At 30.6% G+C, this 7456-nt stretch overlaps 1 pseudogene; it reads right to left on the reverse strand.

The window, feature by feature from the left end:
• Positions 1-3233: 3233 nt before the first annotated feature.
• LOC111996271 (wall-associated receptor kinase 5-like) lies at positions 3234-4405 on the reverse strand (annotated as a pseudogene).
• Between the last annotated feature and the right edge of the window lie 3051 nt (positions 4406-7456).

Here is a 7456-nt window from a genome sequence, read left to right on the forward strand (position 1 = left end):
GAATCGGACATGAGATGGAGTAGAATCAGCAGAGAGAAAAGAAGAAGATGCCCCAGAACGAAGAGGGTTTCGGGATGAAGTAGACTTCTGTTTAGGTGCCATAGAGCAACTAATCGAGAGAGAGAGAGAGACGTAGAAAAGTACCAAATAGTTTAATATCAATAAGATAGAAACAACATTGGTACATATGCATGAAAAATGTATGAACATTTGACATGTAAAAATAAAAATATCATGGGATCAACCCAATTTAATCTACCAGCACACATCATTTCAGCATAGTAAGCACACATCTAAAATGCATGAATCACTGTTAAAATGAAAATGTGATGCAATGCATGATCATTTAAATCAATTAAACAAAACCCATCCCAAAAATTTCATAAAAACTTCATCAATTTTGAAAAACCCCAAAAGTTAGGTAAAAAGAGATGAAATGCACGATAAGATGAAAGAAATGAGATAATACCAGATGAAGAATACTCTCTTGATGCCAAAAAATGAATGGGGAAGAAGTTTAGAGTGAGAGAAGGGTGTTTGGGGAGGTGAGGAGTCAGAAAGAGTTGAGAGAGATCATGAAAAATGAGTGAGAAATCGTGTTGACCCTTTATATAGAAATCCATGATTCTCGATGGATCAAGAGATATCGAGAGGTGTCGAGATTTAAATTTTCACCAGATGGAGCTATCGAGGAGCTATCGAGAGGTGTCCACAGCAAAGTGTCCTCAATGAATCAAGAAGCTATCAAAAATCTATCGAACTTATAGAAACTTCCTCAATGGATCGAGAAGCTGTTGATTAGCTATCAAGACTAATTCTCAAAAACCTCGATGGATTGAAAATGCGATAACAGCTATCGAGAAAGGAAGCTCAAAAGGGTCGATGGATAGCCTAGCTGTCAAGAGGTGTCCAGCAGCTGTCGAGATTGTTCAAAAACAGTTTTTCAAGAAGAGAAAACCACAGATATGAATGCAATCAAGCATGCTACTTAACCGAAGATCCAAACAACATTTTAGACTCTTAAAATCATCTCTCAACAAGAAAAATGTCAAGCATTAAGATCCAAGACACACACATACACTAAACAAGTCTAACCAATTTTATATTTCAAAAACAAATCAAGACAATTTAGTGAGCATACATTAACACATGCATTCATTGTGATGGCCAAATCACAATGTACCTGCACATGTATCAAGAGTAGCAAAGAATATTGAGTGTTGTGTGTGAAAAACATCGCAAGATTGCATAACTGTCTACATGTTATGACGATTTGAGATATGAGAAAATCACTGTACTCATACAAAATGAATTCCTTGGACTAATCAATAAAAGAAAAAAGTATTTGTGAATTATTAATATTCTTTTGAAAAATTCAAATCTTATAGCTAACTTTCTCAGGATTTGAAAATTAAGTAAAAGTAAAGCTAATTAGTGTTAACAAGCAAAGAAAAATATCAAACAAATTATATTTCAAAAAGAATTTCCATACCGCGCAGAAAATATTTGATTCAACCCCCAAAAGCCTATATCCACCTTTATGTATTTACTGAAATATAATTAAATAAATGTTTGTAAGATTCAGCTCAAAACAATGACGGATCTTTTCAATGCTCCGCTAAATTTATTTGGTAGCGAAATGATGCTAGTGAAATATTATTGTGGTCTTAAGGGGGTGTTTGATTCGTTATGATATTACATTATGTCATAATATTACATTATTGTAATCTCAATACAACATTACATTAATTAGGAAGGTGATGAGATTTTTTTGAAAGCAGGAAGGTGATGAGATTTAGATGATGTGATATATTTTTTTTTAATTTTAAATTATGGTAATATTAGAAAAAATAAAATAAATCAAAAACCTTAGTATTACATCATTGTAATGTGAATCACATTAAAGGCACATCATAACGAACCAAATGCCCCCTAAGAGTATTTCAGTCACTTTTTACATTACAAGGTCATTAAGTCATTTTTTAGGTTTTAGGGTCATTTCGGTCATTTTTTAGGTTTCAGGGTCATTTCGGTCATTTTTAGGTTTTAGGTGCTTTACAGTCATTTTTCAGATTCTAAGAGTATTTGAGTCACTTTTTAAGTTATAAGGTTATTTCAATTATTTTTTAGGTTTCAGGGTCATTTATGTCTTTTTCTAGGTCCTAAGGGTATTCCGATCAATTTTTTAGGTTTAGAGGGTATTTCAATTATTTTTTACGTTTTAGGGTTATTTCGGTCATTTTTTAGGTTTTAAGGGTATCCCAAAAATGATGTTGGTATTACTTCATGCGAAAATGGAACCATCAAATGTGAAAAAAAAAAAAAATAAGGAGACCGCCAAATGTGAAAAGGTATTGTCAAATGTGATGTTGGAACTGTATAATATGATAATGGAACCATCAAATGTGAGAAAAAAAATAATAAGAGAACCACCAAATGTGACAAAAGAATTGTCACATTTGATGTCGAAATTGCACAATGTGAGGATGAAACCATCAAATATGAGGAAAAAATTAAGAGAACCACCAAATGTGACAAAAGTACTGTCAAATGTGATGTTGGAACTATACAATGTGAGTATGGAACCGTCAAATGTGAGAAAATAAAGGAACCACCAAATATGATAAAAGAACTGTTACATGTGATGTTGGAACTGCATAATGTGAGGTTAAAATCGTCAAATGTAAGAAAAAAAAATAAGGGAACGCCAAATGTGACAAATGTACTATTAAATGTGATGTTGGAACTGCATAATATGAAGATGGAACTGTCAAATGTGAGAAAAAAAAAAAAAAAAAAAAGGGAACCACTAAATGTGACAAAAGAACTGTCACATGTGATGTTAGAACTACAAAATGTGAGGATGAAACTGTTAAATATGAAGATTTGGTAACCTGGTATAGTAGGTTGCCTACTAGTAGGTACCGTAATCCCAAAAAAGGGCGTTACGGTAGAATTACTCATATATATATATATATATAAAGTAAGATATGAATGAAAATCTGTATGATATTTATTTACAACGTCTCTTTTTTTATTTCCTTTTATTTTATGGAATCTTCCACCACTTTCGCTTTAGGATAAATCTCCTAATAAATAAAAGGAAAAAATGAACATGACAAGTGTAAAGACGGGAAACTACACAAATTGTGTAACACATTAATTACTACTACTAAAAATATTTTATCAAGCTAAGATTATCTGTTTCTCAAAAAAAAAAAAAGAAGCTAAGATTATCTCCCATCATCGAAGTCCAACATCACATGATCCTTCATGCTATCATATACCTCACTACTTTTATTCCTCACATCATAATTGCTAGAATCTGATGTCGTAGCAAGCAAGTGTTCAGTTTCTTCGAAGTTGGAATTAACATTGATCCACGAATGCTTCTCCATCTTTCTTAAGCCCTCCAATTCTATTGCTACTTCCTTCATAGTAGGCCTATCCTCTCGTTTCAAACTTAAGCACTTCTTTGCAAGATTTGCCACCTCCTTCAATTGTTCAATATTGCCTTCAGTTGTATATGTTTCTCAAGAACATCAAACAATCTATTCTCTTCCAAAGAAATGAGAAAATATGTAACAAGGCTTCTCTCCATGTCAGGCTTGTCAAATAATGCCACCTTTCTCCCAGTCAATACCTCTATAAGGACCACTCCAAAACTATAAACATCACTTTTCTCAGTCAATTGACTTGTGTGCAAGTATTCAGGGTCTATGTATCCAATAGTTCCTTACACCATTGTTGCTACTTTTGTTTGGTCTAGTGGAACCAATCTCAAAGCTCCAAATTCTAATACCTTTGTTGTGTAACTACTATCTAGCAATATGTTTGAAGACTTCACATCTCTATGGATTATAGGTGCAGAAGCTGCAGAGTGTAGGTATGATAGTGCTTTTGTTATTTCAGTAACTATCCTAATACAAGTTTCCCATGATATGGTAGACACTTTCTTTTCATTATGTATGTACTCAAAGAGGGTACCATTAGGTATGAATTCATAAACTAATAAAGGAACTGATGTCTCCAAACAACAACCTAGTAGTTTAACCACATTCCTATGATTAATTTGGGAAAGTACAACTACCTCATTGATGAATTGCTCAATTTGACTTTGATCCACTATTTTGGCCTTCTTGATGGCCACAATCCTATTATCCGATAGAAATCCTCTATAAATAGTACCAAAACCTCCTCGACCAATAATTAGAGTTTCAACATAGTTGTTGGTAGCTTTCTTGAGTTCTTCTGTGGTGAAGATTTTGGCAGTCTCTGTTGAATTTTCTTGTCCAGAAAGTTGTTGTAAAATTATACCTCCATTTTGCGTAAAGAACTTCTCTTTTAGTTTGATCAGCTTTCTTTGCTTCACTATCAGGTACAGCCAAGAGCAACAAACAAGCATGACTATCAAGCCAACGCTAGTACCTACAATTGAAAGTAATAGAATATTAATAAAATATCTAGGTAATGGGTATCCTTAGGGCAAGGACGGACCTAGGTAGGGGCTAAGCATCCCTGGCCCAATTTGTTTTTTACTTATTATATATTTCATTTTTATAGGTGGCCCCCTTCCAAAACATTAAGTCTCCCTCTTCCTCAATCAACCTATCTAGCCTAACCCAACTAGCAACTATTCACAATGGTGATAGTATTTTAGCAACAAAAAAAAAAAACAAAAAAAAAAAAACTATTTTACTACCAAAGAACCAAAATATCGTGTGCTATTGGAAAAGCTAAAACTAAATTTTTTGCAACTATAGTAAATTGGTATAAATATCAGTTGACTGTAGCGAGTTGTTAAAAATAAACCACAGTATTTTATTAAGATTATCTCTTTACCTGCAATTAAAAAACTCAACTTCTCTCTCTTCCTTTATTATTTTAATGAGTTGTTTATATTATTTTAAATGAAGTGGTAAAAAATAGAACATTTAATATTGGGTGTATTGTAATGCGAGATGGTAAAATACATAAAGTAACTTTTTGAGATGCTAAAAACTAAATTTTTTAGCACTACTACTATAAACTCTAACTTAAAAAAATAAATAAATAAATAAATAAATTATTTTGTTATTTTTTGTTATTTTTTCTTTGTTGGTAGATGATTGCATCTTAATATATTAAGAAACAACGATTTTTTGTATTTATAATTTGTTAACACTATATGAATGCCAATTTGGAGTTTTTTTTTTTTTTTTTTTCATATACTCTGCCCCCCTTTAACTTGAAACTCTGGGTCTATCTCAACTATTCACAATGGTGATAGTATTCTAGCAAAAAAAAAAAAAAAAAAAACTATTTTACCACCAAAGAACCAAAATATCGTGTGTTTTTGGAGAAGCTAAAGCAAATTTTTTTTTTGCAACTATAATAAATTGGTATAAATATCAATTGACAGCAGCAAGTTGTTAAAAATAAATCATAGTATTTTATTAAGATTATCTCTCTACCTTCAATTTAAAAACTCAACTTCTCTCTCTTCCTTTACTATTTTAATGAGTTGTTTATATTATTTTAAAAGAAGTGGTAAAAGATAGAACATTTGATATTGGGTGTATTATAATGTGAGATGGTAAAATAGATAAAGTAACTTTCTGAGATGCTAAAAGCTAAATTTTTTAGCATTGCTACTATAAACTCTAACTAAAAAAAAAAAAAAATCCTAGCCAGCTTAATATTAAAAAAAAAAAAACATTATTTTTTTTCTTAATGTATTAAAAAACAACGATTTTTTGTATTTGTAATTTGTTAATAACATTATATGGATGCCTGTTTGGAGTCTTTTTCTTCTTGTACTCCAGCCCCCTTTAACTTGAAATTTTGGGTCCATCCCTACTCTACGGTATGCGTTAATGAGTCATTTTATAAAAAAAAAAATTATATTACTTTTATGAAAAATAGACAAATTGCCAAAAAATTAATTTTTTTTCCTCGTAAAAACTTTTTAAAAATATTTCACTAACAAATATTCTTAAACTTTTCATTAACTTTTTCCTATTAATAACTAACTATATGACATACTATTTTAAGACTCAGGACTATCCCACAACGACAATCAAGCTGAAGGTTAATTACATTAGATACATTTTCTACATTATTTAATATTCCACAGGGCCTTCTCAAAATAAATAAATAAATAAAAAATCCACAAGGCAATCAAGCTGTGGAATTTTTTTTGTTATTACACTAAATTTAGTCAGTGGACTTTCTGTAATGTTGGATTGATAGTCTCAATTAACAATGTGGAGAATGGAGACTAGAAAAAGTTTAAGTGTACGTTTGGTAGATTGTAACAAAGCTCATAATGGAATGGCTATTTTTTAGGAATAATTATTCAATTATTTGTTTGTGTTTTTTATTATACTGAATCAGAAACAGAAATAGGTGGACGCCCAAGGGATGAAGGGACCCCACACCCTGGTCTTAAGAAGCAAAAAAAAAATATATATATATATAGGCCAAAATGGCCCTTTACCATCAATTTTCGAAATATTTGGCAAAAAAAACACTGTTTCAGAAATAAACAGGAATCTACCACTTTTTCAAGTACTCGAGTTTGGTGAACTCGAGTACTCTATTTTATAGTTCCACCGTGGCTGCTGAGCTGGAAAATGGTGATTAAAAAAAATTAAGTGGTACTCGAACTTGGAAAACTCGAGTACCATGCAACATAATACTCGAGTATACCAGGCTCGAGTACCTTTTATAAAAAAAAAATACAGAATTTTTTTTTCTACAGTACTCGAGTTTACCAAACTCGAGTACTGTGTAAATTTTTTTTTTGTTTTTGTTTTTTTTTTTCTTGAGGATAATTGACAAATAAACATAAGGATAAAAATAAATAGCTTTTCTATCTTTTTATTTATTTAAATAGAAGCATTGTAAGATATAGAGATTTTAATTTCGAAATATGAATTTAATTTCTACATTGATTAAAATTGTTCATTGTTTTCTCATAAAAATTTTTCACTATTTTCTGTATAAACTATTTCTACGATTTTACATAAAATTATTTTCTGTTCAGCATTATTTAAGAAATTGTTCTCTCTCTTTTTTGCATAAATTATTTTCTGTTCACTATTTAAAAAATTGTTCACTGTTTTCTCATAAAACACCTAGTGAAATCATGTTTTCTAAATTTAAACGCCAAATCTGAATGTTTTTTCATGTTTGAATTTCACAATAATCGAGTATATTTTTCTACATTGATAAAATATGTTTCTACATTTATGAAATTTTCTCTCTGCACATCATATTTACTGTATATTCAAATCTGTTATTGCATTCATAAAATCTGTTTTTTGCATTAATTAAAACTGTTCACTGTTTTGTCATAAAAATTGTTCACTATTTTTTGCATTAACTATTTCTAGCATTGGCGCAGTTATTGCACTTAAATGGTTTTTGTGTTTTTCTAAATTTGTAACCATATGAATAATGGACAAACTCCATG

This window comes from Quercus suber, unplaced genomic scaffold (assembly GCF_002906115.3).
Source record: "Quercus suber isolate HL8 unplaced genomic scaffold, Cork oak 2.0 scaffold_11, whole genome shotgun sequence".
Lineage (NCBI taxonomy): Eukaryota > Viridiplantae > Streptophyta > Magnoliopsida > Fagales > Fagaceae > Quercus > Quercus suber.